Below are 11685 nucleotides of genomic sequence, written 5' to 3'. Positions count from 1 at the left end.
TGGTAAAGCAGAGCTTTTTCACAACTTTTGTGTATATCACAACATTACTAAGTGCCTCCTTTGCAATCGATTTTCATTGTTCAATAATCTTTTTACACTGGTAATGCCGCCACTGGTCGCTACTCCAAAAGTAGCTACTCCATTGTCCTCACAATTTTACCTGGGTAATGTGTACCTATTGGAAAAAAAAAAACGTTTGATTTCATTCCCGGTTTTACTTCCCTTTTATTTCGTAGCACTGAAACAACTGTTACATTAGACTCGTGTGGTCTGTGTCGCAGCATGCCTAACCCGTATTCTGTCCCTCGTCAGATGAGCGAGAAAAGACACAATTATTCCTCTTTAAAAGGTGCCAGGTCAACACATCACAAAGTACCCACGAAATACGAATGCAAAATTTGCCATTTTTTTTCGATTCTGGAAATCGAACTCAGAACTTTCAGTAAGACAAACCAGCTCTTTACCACTGGGTCAGCTGATGACCCCTTTCGGCTTTCTTTCAAGTGGCAGGGTTCTCCTAAAGGAGCAGCACTTCCACCCAACAATTTATATCGGAGTTTCTTTTCCAGAAAGTACCTATGGCAAATGATATTACGAATTCCAGACAAGTATCCAATACTCAATGATTCAATTATTGCCCCTAAAAGAAAGTTAGAGCACCTAAACTTGAATAGGTGTTAAGAAAGTACTTGCTCAGGAAAAGAAGAAGAAGACAAAGGAGGAGGAGAAGAAGAAGGATAAGAAAAAGAAAGAAGAAGAAGAGTCTTCCTTTACCTTAACTACAAATTGAATTGTCTCTATCTTTCCTGAATTCTCAATTTGGTAACAAAATTTTATCAATAATAAAGTTTGAATAAAGAGTGGCACTAAACAGTGTAAACTGTTGGCATAATGGGACTTTTTGTTCTAAGCTGATATTCGAAATAAAACCCTACTTTTACTTATAGGTTTATTTACCTATATTTATGTACTAACTTATTTATACACAAGTATACATTGTGTAGATATGTAGGTACATACATGTTAAAGTTTTGAACATTGCAGGAATACGTCCCATAAAACTCTCCGAAATTTAATCCCAAAACTAGAAAGTCCCACCTAAAAACTTTAAACTGGAACTAAAAACACGGACAAACTGAAAGTTTTAAACTTTAACTTTTTTTTTAATTCAGCAAAATTATAAATTTCGTTGTTGCATTAAGTAAATTGTGTGTTTGGTTCCAATTAAGTTCTGACTCTCATTTGACTCCCTCCTCTTCTTTTCTCCCTCCTTTATTCTTTTTTTCTCTCCCCTTTTGTTCTCTTCTCCTTTCAGCTTTCCGTTTCCTCTTCTTTCTCTCCTCTCTTCTATGCTGTAGTAACTAGAGGAAAGGGTAAAGACGCAAACGTGCTGGAGAAAAAGTCTAGAAGAAACAAAGAAGAAGAAATAATAATAATAATAATAAAGAAAGGAAGAAAGAGAAGAAGAAGAAAGAGAAAAAAGGAGAAGGGGGTTAGAAGGGAGAGAGAAAAAAATAACACGAAAACCAAAGAAGTTGTCGTGAAAGTAAAATAATAATAAAGTTTACAAAGATAAAAGAAGTGTACATAATAAAAAGAAAAAAAAGGGAGATGATGAAAAAGACACGTATGAGAGAGAGAGAGGGAGGGAAAGGGAGAGAGAGAGAAAGGGAGGGAAAGAGAGAGAAAGAGTGAAAAGGAGGAGAGACGGAGAGGGAAAGAGAAGGGAGATAGAGGGAGGGAGGGGGAGGGAGGGGGATAGGGAGAAAAAGAGTGGAAAGGAGGGAATAGAGAAAGATAAAAGAGAGGAGAGAGAGAGAAATAAAGAGGGAAGAAGAGAAAGGGAGGAAAGAGAGAAAGATAAAAGAGATAGAGGAGAGAGAGAGAGAGATGTATAACTTGAATACACATGAGGTCACATTATCTGACACTTTCCTCGGCGGTTCTCAAATTGAGGGTCGTTGGTCGACGAATAATTCTCATCATTTCGATACTTCTGATTTTATCTTTTCCTTTGTTGTTTCTATTCCGTTTAGTTCTAGAATCAAAAGCCCTATTTTGTCTATTCGAAGAGAAAGAAAGTTCCATTTCTATTGATCCATATTCTATTCTATTCTATTGAGACTTCAGAGTTTCAGAGATAATAATATAAAATACCTACGCAGTCGGGGAAAAAACAACTTGAACAAATCTTTTCCTTTGTTTTCTATTCCGTTTAGTTCTAGAATCAAAACCCCTGTTTTGTCTATCTATTCGAACAGAAAGAAAGTTCCATTTCTATTGATCCATATTCTATTCTATTCTATTCTATTGAGACTTCAGAGTTTCAGAGATAATAATATAAAATACCTACGCAGTCGGGGAAAAAACAACTTGAACAAACAATGTTCAACAACAGTAAAATGGAAAATGGAAAAAAAAGTTAGGAAAAAGAACACCTTAGGAGTAATGGAAAACACGAACTTGTGACAAGGTATTAAACAAGAAACTAAAAACTAATGGAAAGCGGAGGAGGAGGAGGAGGAGAAGAAGAGAGGTAGAAGAAAAGAGAGGTGGTGAAGAGAAAAAGAACGAGGAAAAATAAAGGGAAAATGGAAAGGAGGATAAGAAGAAAGAGGAGGAGAAGGAGAGGTAAAAGAATAAGGAGAAGAAGGAAGAAGAAGGAGAAAAAGAGTAGGTAAAAAAAAGGACCGAGGGGAAGAAGAAAAGAGAAAGAAGAGGCGAAGTAAAATACAAATAGAGGAAACCTGAAGGAATAATAGGAACAAGAAGAAGAAATAAAAGAAGAACCAGAAGATGTTGAAGAGAAGAAAAAAAATATCTGGTGTGAACATCACACGACTTTCCTTATCCTATTGAATGATGCTAATTTTTTGTTCTATAGTAACTTTTACAATATCTCTAACCGTTTAGTCAGTATAGCTAAAAACCGCCAAAAAACGGTCGAAGCCCGCCAAAAAGCTGTCAAAATACAGCCAACCGCAGCACCAATCTTAACCAAAAGTTTTGTGTTACATTCTTGTCTCAGACACACAGACAGACACACGGACCAATGGCTGAAACTTTGTATTTAGGCTCTAGGGACCTCAAAACGTGTTTTGGCACTAAAAACTGACCATCGAAAATTTGACCCGATTACATTACTTTCCTTCCTATAGGATAAGGAAAGTAAAAAGCCAGTCGAAGAGACAGAGAGAAGGAGAGAAGAAGAAGAAGAAGAAGAAGAGAGAGAGAGAGGAAAATGAGGTAAAATATCGAGGGACCTTTGAGGAAATGAAAGAAGGGGAGAAAATGGAATTGTATTCTTTAGGTAACTACAAAAAACCAATCACATGTTAGGGAAATGCCTCGAAAGAGTCGAGAGTTTCATAGAAATTTCATGAGATTTTCCAGCATTTTGCCACTTCAGTTTAGGAAGAAAGAAAGTAGATTATACTAGAATAGAATAGAATAGAATAGAATAGAATTAGAAGAGAATAGCTATCTTGTTTACCCTGCTCATAGAATTAGAAGAGAATAGCTACCTTGTTTATCCTGCTCATAGAATTAGAAGAGAATAGCTACCTTGTTTACCCTGCTCATAGAATTAGAAGAGAATAGCTACCTTGTTTATCCTACTCATTTTTTTTTTTTACTCATATCCTGCTCATAGAATTAGAAGAGAATAGCTTGTTTATCCTGCTCATTTTTTTACTCATATCCTGCTCATAGAATTAGAAGAGAATAGCTTGTTTCTCCTGCTCATTTTTTTAACTCATATCCTGCTCATAGAATTAGAAGAGAATAGCTACCTTGTTTATCCTGCTCATTTTTTTTACTCATATCCTGCTCATAGAATTAGAAGAGAATAGCTTGTTTATCCTGCTCATTTTTACTTTCCTTATCCTATAGGAAGGAAAGTAATGTAATCGGGTCAAATTTTCGATGGTCAGATTTTAGTGCCAAAACACGGGTTCGATGGATTGAATGCGAACAGGATAGGAGAAAGGCAGCCGTTCCGAGAACGAACCTTAACAGTTCAGGATAATATTCGCCCCGGGCTTCGAGGGCAGCCCTTAGGCTCTTCCCTCCAAGCCAACTAGGATGGAAGTACCTATAAGGGAGGTTATATGCCCTCGCGTGGGGGGGGGGCCTCGGCCTTTCTAAATACGGCCCTGGAGCAGAACATAAATTATTTATCATAACATAAAGGATTATGCTATCGTAATTTTCTCTCTCGCTTTTACTAATCCTTCAGCCGTTCGCAGTTTTTTTTTCCTTCCTTCCTCTCTTTTCTCTCCTTCCTTTATCTCTCCCTCTCTCTCTCTCTCTCTTTCTTTCTCTATCTCTCCCTCTCTCTCTCTCTTTCTTTCTCTATCTCTCCCTCTCTCTCTCTCTCTTTCTTTCTCACCTTCTTCCTCTATCTCTCTCTTCCTCTCCTTCTTCCTAATATTTACTCCTATCTTTCTCTCCTTCTGCTATCTTTCTCTCCCTCCCTTTCTTCCTCTCGTTCTTCCTATTTATCTCTCTCTCCCTCCCTCTCCTTCTTCCTAATATTTACTCCTATCTCTCTCTCTCACTCACTTTCTCACACTTACTTTAAACTTCCACCCTTAATCTCTTCGTTCTTTTCCTTTTCTTCTCTCCTTCTCTCTCCCTCCCTTTCTCCCTCCCTCTCCTTCTCCTTCCCTCCCTTTCTCCCTCCCTCCCTCTACATCATTTTTTCTTCCCTCTGGCAAAACTTTTTTTTAATTTTTTGTTCAATTTTCAATTATGCATCAGGAGGGGGGAGGGAAGTTTGGGTTTTTAAGGTAAGGGTGTTTTTTTTCCGGGATTTTGTATTCTTGCCAAGGATTTTTTCCTCTCTTGGTATGTACTTGTACCTATTTACCTATATTTGAGCACTTAGGTACTTAACTTAACTAGCTTTCATAACGAAAATTGAAAAAAATCTCAAAATCTTTGTGGTAAAGCAGAGCTTTTTCACAACTTTTGTGTATATCACAACATTACTAAGTGCCTCCTTTGCAATCGATTTTCAATGTTCAATAATCTTTTTACACTGGTAATGCTGCCACTGGTCGCTACTCCAAAAGTAGCTACTCCATTGTCCTCACAATTTTACCTGGGTAATGTGTACCTATTGAAAAAAAAAACGTTTGATTTCATTCCCGGTTTTACTTCCCTTTTATTTCGTAGAACTGAAACAACTGTAACATTAGACTCGTGTGGTCTGTGTCGCAGCATGCCTATACCGTATTCTGTCCCTCGTCAGATGAGCGAGAAAAGACACAATTATTCCTCTTTAAAAGTTGCTAGGCCAACACATCAGAAAGTACCCACGAAATACGAATGCAAACTTTGCCATTTTTTTTCGATTCTGGAAATCGAACTCGGAACTTTCAGTAAGACAAACCAGCTCTTTACCACTGGGTCAGCTGATGACCCCTTTCGGCTTTCTTTCAAGGGGCAGGGTTCTCCTAAAGGAGCAGCTCTTCCACCCAACAATTTATATCGGAGTTTCTTTTCCAGAAAGTACTCATGGCAAATGATATTACGAATTCAAGACAAGTATCCAATACTCAATGATTCAATTATCGTCCCTAAAAGAAGTTAGAGCACCTAAACTTGAATATGTGTTAAGAAAGTACTTGCTCAGGAAAAGAAGAAGAAGACAAAGGAGGAGGAGAAGAAGAAGGATAAGAAAAAGAAAGAAGAAGAAGAGGAGCAAGAAAGAAGAGAAAAAAAACCCTTAGGTATTAGTGTGTATAATTTCAATTGTGTATATATATTTTTTTTTTTTATATGAATCATGGGTTAAAAGAAAAAGAAGAAGAAGCAGAAGGAAACTTGGATGATTTTATTAGAAAAAACAGGTAAGTACCTAGTCCCCCCCCATTTTACACTCACCCCTATTTCAAACACGTATTTCATTTAGACTGGGGGGCGCAGGTGCATATCATTCACGAATTGAACAATAATTTTGATACATCCTGTAGAAATAAATTATAGATGATGAAATGATACCCTATAACATTATAAATTTATTCTAGTTACCTAGTTTTTCACACCTCTTAGTACTCTCTCTACATCTTTATCAACTACTAACGAGCTCTTTCCCTCTCTCTCTCTCTCTCCATATATCATATTCCTTCCTCTCTCTCTCCCCATATCTCATTTTCCTTCCCCTATCTCTCCCTCTTACCCTCTCCTCTCTCTCTCTACATTTCTCCTCTTTCTTCCTCGAGGAGAGATAGAGCGAAAGAGAACATGAGGAGAGAGAGAAAGAGAGAGAGAGAGAGAGAGAGAGAGAGAGAGAGAGAGAGAGAGAGAGAGAGAGAGAGAGGGAGAGATGGAGTATGAGAAGAAAAAAAAGGGAGGAAACAATGAGGAGAGGGAGGGAAGACGAAATTAAAGAGGGGAAAGAGGGAGGGTAAAGAGTTCCCTAAAAATCATAATAACTTTTTCCTAAATAAAGAGAACGCGATGAGAAAGGGAGGTATAGAGGCAGAAGGGAAAGAGGGAAGTAAAGAGAAGAAACAAAGAGGAAAGGAAGACATGGGGAAATTTTTGAAAGGACGTCAAATTTTGAGGTTCTGAGAAAGAGGAGGTAGGAGGATGTAGAGGACAAGTGCGAAGGAGGAGAAGAAACTTCATAGAAAGAAAGACAAGTTTGTGAAATAGAAAGAAGGAGAAGAAGAAGAAGAAAAAGAAGAAGACGAAAAAAATGACACTGTGTGACAGTATATATTTTATCAATGATGTATCCACTTTGATAAAAATTAATGTGACACAGAATCAGAGAGGAAAGAGAGACAGAGAGGAGAGGAAGAGAAAGAAAGAAGGAAAAGCAGAAAGAAAGAAGGGAAGATTGGTACCTATTTTACCTTTAACACGTACGCATACGCATCTAGGTTATATTGTACCTGTGAGTAATAGTGAGCTGAGTACCTTTTGTCATTGAACTTTAACACTAAATCTGACCCAGGCATTGAACCCACGATGTAGCTCTTGCAACTCCAGAATAAGAAATTTGTATGGACGCCGTACAACTATTTGAGTATGCAATGTGCAATAAAAGAAAAATTGGTGGAAATCTGTTATTACTTTTCGAAAATTTCATTTTCAATCCTTTGAGAGACTTTTCTTTCTAAAAATCATCAAGAAGACCCAAATTTAGGCCCTAATAATTTCAAAGGGAAAATGGAGGCAAAATCGAGGGAATTTTAATTAAGGAGGAAATGTTTAATAATTAAGGAGGAAATGTTTAATCTATAAAGAGGGAAAAGAACACAAAATAAGGGAAACAATTCCAAGGGGTAATAATTATTAGGGAAAAGCAAAAGGCGAAGATGTTCAGATAATAATTACAGTACTAATAAATGAAGATTAGAGTTAAAAGTCTCCCTTGAGAGGCGTTTTAATAGCCTTGGAGAAAGGGAGAGAGAGAAAGAGAGAGTAGAGGAGAAAAGGAGGAAGGTAAGAATAGAGAGAGATAGTCGGGGAGAAAAGGAGAGAGAGAAAGGGAAATTAGGAAGGGAGAGAAAAGGAGATAAAGAAGGAAAGGTCTTGAGAAAGAAATAGTGTTGAATTGCGAGAGAGAGAGAGAGAGAGAGAGAGAGAGAGAGAGAGAGAGAGGGAGGGAGGGAAACTAACTTCTGGAGATCTTTTGATAGAGGGAACTCTGTAACTCCTAAGGTCATATCGTCCCTAAAACGAAGAGATGAAAGACAGGGGAAAATCATCCGTTCTAGCAACGAGCCTTATCTAAAGTTTGCCACAGCTGAGGATCGAACCCACCCACAACTTAGACCCTCCAAGTTAACTGGCTGGCTATGACAGAAAAGTAAAAGAGGAACTCCACTAATTATTATGTGTTGCACATTGCATACTCAAAATAATTGTACGGCATTCATACAAATTTTGTTTAGGTTAACGTGGTAGAGAATAGGCCAAAAGTCACACGCTGAGGGCGGGAATCGAACCTGCAAACTAGCGCTTACACAAGGCAGCTATACCCTCCAAGCCAACTCATAACTAGGCTGGTTGATATTTTAATTAACTTTAGATATGCTGATTGATTTGAAACTTGGCCCTTGTAGTTAAAAAAAAAGAGTGTTTCACCGCCGTTTTTATTTCGTAGCAATGAAACAACTGCTACATTGGACGCTTGTGGGAGTGTTTCACCGCCGTTTTTATTTCGTAGCAATGAAACAACTGCTACATTGGATGCTTGTGGTCTGTGTCGTAGCATGCCCATCCCGTAGTATGCCTCTCATCAGATGGGCGAGAAGAGACACAATACTTCCCATTTAGGTGCTGGCTCAACACGAGAACACCAGAAAGTAACCCGTTGAAATATTTGCAATCGAAAAACGAGTACAAATTTTTGTCGATGGTGGGATTCGAACCCGGGATCTTCTTGTAGTCCATAAAGTTCATAAAAAAGACCATGCCCCCCCCCAAAATGGGCCTTTAAAAAAATTGTGGCTCTTTTTTTCTTTCCTTTAAGGCCTTGAACAATATCTTAAGGACATGTCCTACTGTTTTAATCCATGATGGGATTCGAACCCGGGACCTTCTTGTAGTCCATAAAGTTCATAAAAAAGACCATGTCCCCCCCAAAAATGGGCCTTTAAAAAAATTGTGGCTCTTTTTTTCTTTCCTTTAAGGCCTTGAACAATATCTTAAGGACATGTCCTACTGTTTTAATCCTGCGAGCTGTGAGTGGAAATATTTTGGGCACGTTTTCTTTTCTGATTATTTTTCTATTCTTTGATTATAAAAAAGCTTATGACAAGGTTGGCACTGATATGCCTCGTGGATATTTTCGCTTCAAGAAGATGAGAAATAGAGGAGAAAGGGAAGAGGAGAAAAAGGGGAAAGGGAAGGAAAAAAGGGAGGCATGGGATGAGAAAGGGAGGGAGAAATATATGGTAAAGTGGAGGAAGGGGAAGATAATATAATTGACAAAAGCGAAGAGAAAACACAAGGAAGGGAAGAACATAGAAACATGAGGATGGGAGAGAAAGAGAATTGGAGGGGTAGAGGAAGGGAAGGAAGATCATAATAACTTTTTCCTAAATATAGAGAAAGAGAAGAGGGAGGGGAGGAAGATAAACATGAAGAAGCGAGGGAGATAGGGAGAAAAAGAAAAGAAAGGGAGGAAACAATGAGGAGAGGGAGGGAAGACGAGATTGAAGAAGGGAAAGAGGGAGGGTAAAGAGTTCCCTAAAAATCATAATAACTTTTTCCTAAATAAAGAGAACGCGATGAGAAAGGGAGGTATAGAGGCAGAAGGGAAAGAGGGAAGTAAAGAGAAGAAACAAAGAGGAAAGGAAGACATGGGGAAATTTTTGAAAGGACGTCAAATTTTGAGGTTCTGAGAAAGAGGAGGTAGGAGGATGTAGAGGACAAGTGCGAAGGAGGAAAAGAAACTTCATAGAAAGAAAGAAAAGTTTGTGAAATAGAAAGAAGGAGAAGAAGGAGGAGAAGAAGGAGGAGAAGAAGAAAAAGAAGAAGACGAAAAAAAATGACACTGTGTGACAGTATATTTTATCAATGCTGTATCTACTTTGATAAAAATTAATGTGACACAGAATCAGAGAGGAAAGAGAGACAGAGAGGAGAGGAAGAGAAATAAAGAAGGAAAAGCAGAAAGAAAGAAGGGAAAATTGGTACCTATTTTACCTATATCACGTACGCATACGCATATAGGTTATACTGTACCTATAACACGTACAGGAATCTATTACGATTTATTGGTCTGATTTTTTTTTCTACTTCTTTCCTCTCTTCTTTTCACTCAAAATTTATCACTTTGGTGCCCTCAGTGTGACCCAGTTTCTTCTTTTCGTTCAGTTTTATGTGCCACTCCAAATTGCCCTCGATATTTTTCTCATATTTTATCTTCTCTTCTTCTTCTCTTTTTCTTCTTCTTCTTCCTCTTCTTTTTCTTCTTGTCCTTCTTGTTTTTCATCTTCTTCCTCTCCTCCTCCTCCTTCTTCTCCCTCTCGTCTTCTTCGTCTTGTCTTGTCCTTCTTATTGTTCTTCTTCTCCTCCTCCTCCTCCTCCTCCTCTTCTTCTTCTTCTTCTTTCCCTCTATAAAACTTTTTTTTTTTTTTTTTTTCAGTATGGAAAATTTCTTCTTCTTCTTCTTCTCTTTTTCATCCCCCTTCTCCTTCGTCTTGTCTTATCCTTCTTGTTCTTCATCTTATTCCTCACCTCTTCCTTCTTTCTCTTTTACTTCTTCTCCTTCCTCTCCTCTTCCTTCTCCTTTTTCTTCTTCTTCTCTTCCTCCTCCTCACCTTCTTCTTCTTCTTCTTCTTCTTCTTCTTCTTCTTCTTCTTCTTCTTCTTCTTCTTCTTCTTCTTCTTCTTCTCGTTCTTCCTCTCCTTTTTCTTCTTCCTCGTTCTTCTTCGTCTCCTTCTGTCTTCATCTTCTTCCTATTCTTCTTCTCGTTCGTGTCTTCTCCTCCTTCTTCTTCTCCTTCTCCTCGTCCTTCTTCTCGCCCTTCTTCTCGCTCGTCTCTTCTTCTCCTTCTTCTTTCTCTCTATAAAACTTTTTTTTTCAGATGAATGTATGGAAAAGAAAAAAAAATCAAACGTGCATTTATTACCTTCATAAAGTTTACTTGGCTATGAAATTTCTCAGACAGGGTGACGTATGACGCTAAAAAAATTGGCTAAGGTCTTCAGACTCCTTAGTAGGGTTCGATTCCCACACGGGGCGAATTTTGTGCTAAACATTTTATCCTAAACATTGTATAAGGTTCGTTCTCGGAATCGCTGGCTTTCTCCTAACTTGCCCACCTTCTTTCTTCGATTTTGGGACTCTCGACTCTTGCTTCCTTCTTTACAGTTTCGCTCTGTCAAACCTTCTAAACAAGCGGGGCCCGTCCCTCCGGGAATTTTTCGATCTTGGTTAAGGAAAATCAATATTTATGTACCTACCTATTTTATTTAATATTCAGTTTATTATTATTCTTGATTTGATTTTTTGGTTTTACTTTTATGTAATGATTTAAAATCAAGACTAGAGCCCGTTCTCCCTTTATTCCCAATATAATGTTCAAGTCACCCATCCATTTATTGGCCTTGCTCGGCGTAGCTTAACATAGATGACGCTAAAACCGGTCTTAAATGATCGACTGAAGTGTTATCTAAAACTTTCTCGCTTTGAGTTCACAGGTCGTCGCGACAAATTTCGAGATCAAAGCTCATTTGTGTGAGAAAATGTGAAAAAAAAACCGCAAAAACCAGTTTTTTTGGTTTTTTGGCTTTATGGTTTTCTGGACAAAATTTGCACCACCACTTTCGTGTTCCTGGTAAAAAGACCTTTAATTTGATATATAAGTCGACCAGGTTTGGATAAGTCCTTCTATGGGAACAGACAGACAGACTGACAGACCCGTACCGGCTATATATTATGCAATATAGCTGGATAAAAGGCTTCAATAGCTATAAAATGAAAGCAATAGCCGTTATAGCTATAAAATGAAGCTCATATAGCCTATAGCCTTACAGCTAAAAATATTTATAGCGGTAGGATTCCTTGCCATGACTCATTTACAGTTTAATTATCACTTTATCATCCCATAAAATCAAAAAACCAAGTAGCAGGAAAAAAGAAAGGCTCTGGTTCTCATATCCACTTAGCAAGAAACATAAGTGAAGCCACAGACAGACTACAGACAGACTAGTAAGT

General features: G+C 38.0%; 1 protein-coding gene across 1 annotated transcript in view; it reads left to right on the top strand.

The window, feature by feature from the left end:
• LOC103507702 (dipeptidase 2-like) overlaps nt 1-11685 on the top strand; it is an 82548-nt gene that overhangs the window by 19226 nt on the left and 51637 nt on the right. The window lies entirely within an intron of this gene.

This window comes from Diaphorina citri, unplaced genomic scaffold (genome assembly GCF_000475195.1).
Source record: "Diaphorina citri unplaced genomic scaffold, Diaci psyllid genome assembly version 1.1 scaffold336, whole genome shotgun sequence".
Taxonomy (NCBI): Eukaryota; Metazoa; Arthropoda; class Insecta; order Hemiptera; family Psyllidae; genus Diaphorina; species Diaphorina citri.
Note: the sequence above shows the minus strand (reverse complement) of the source record. Positions and strands in the feature narration are given on the sequence as shown.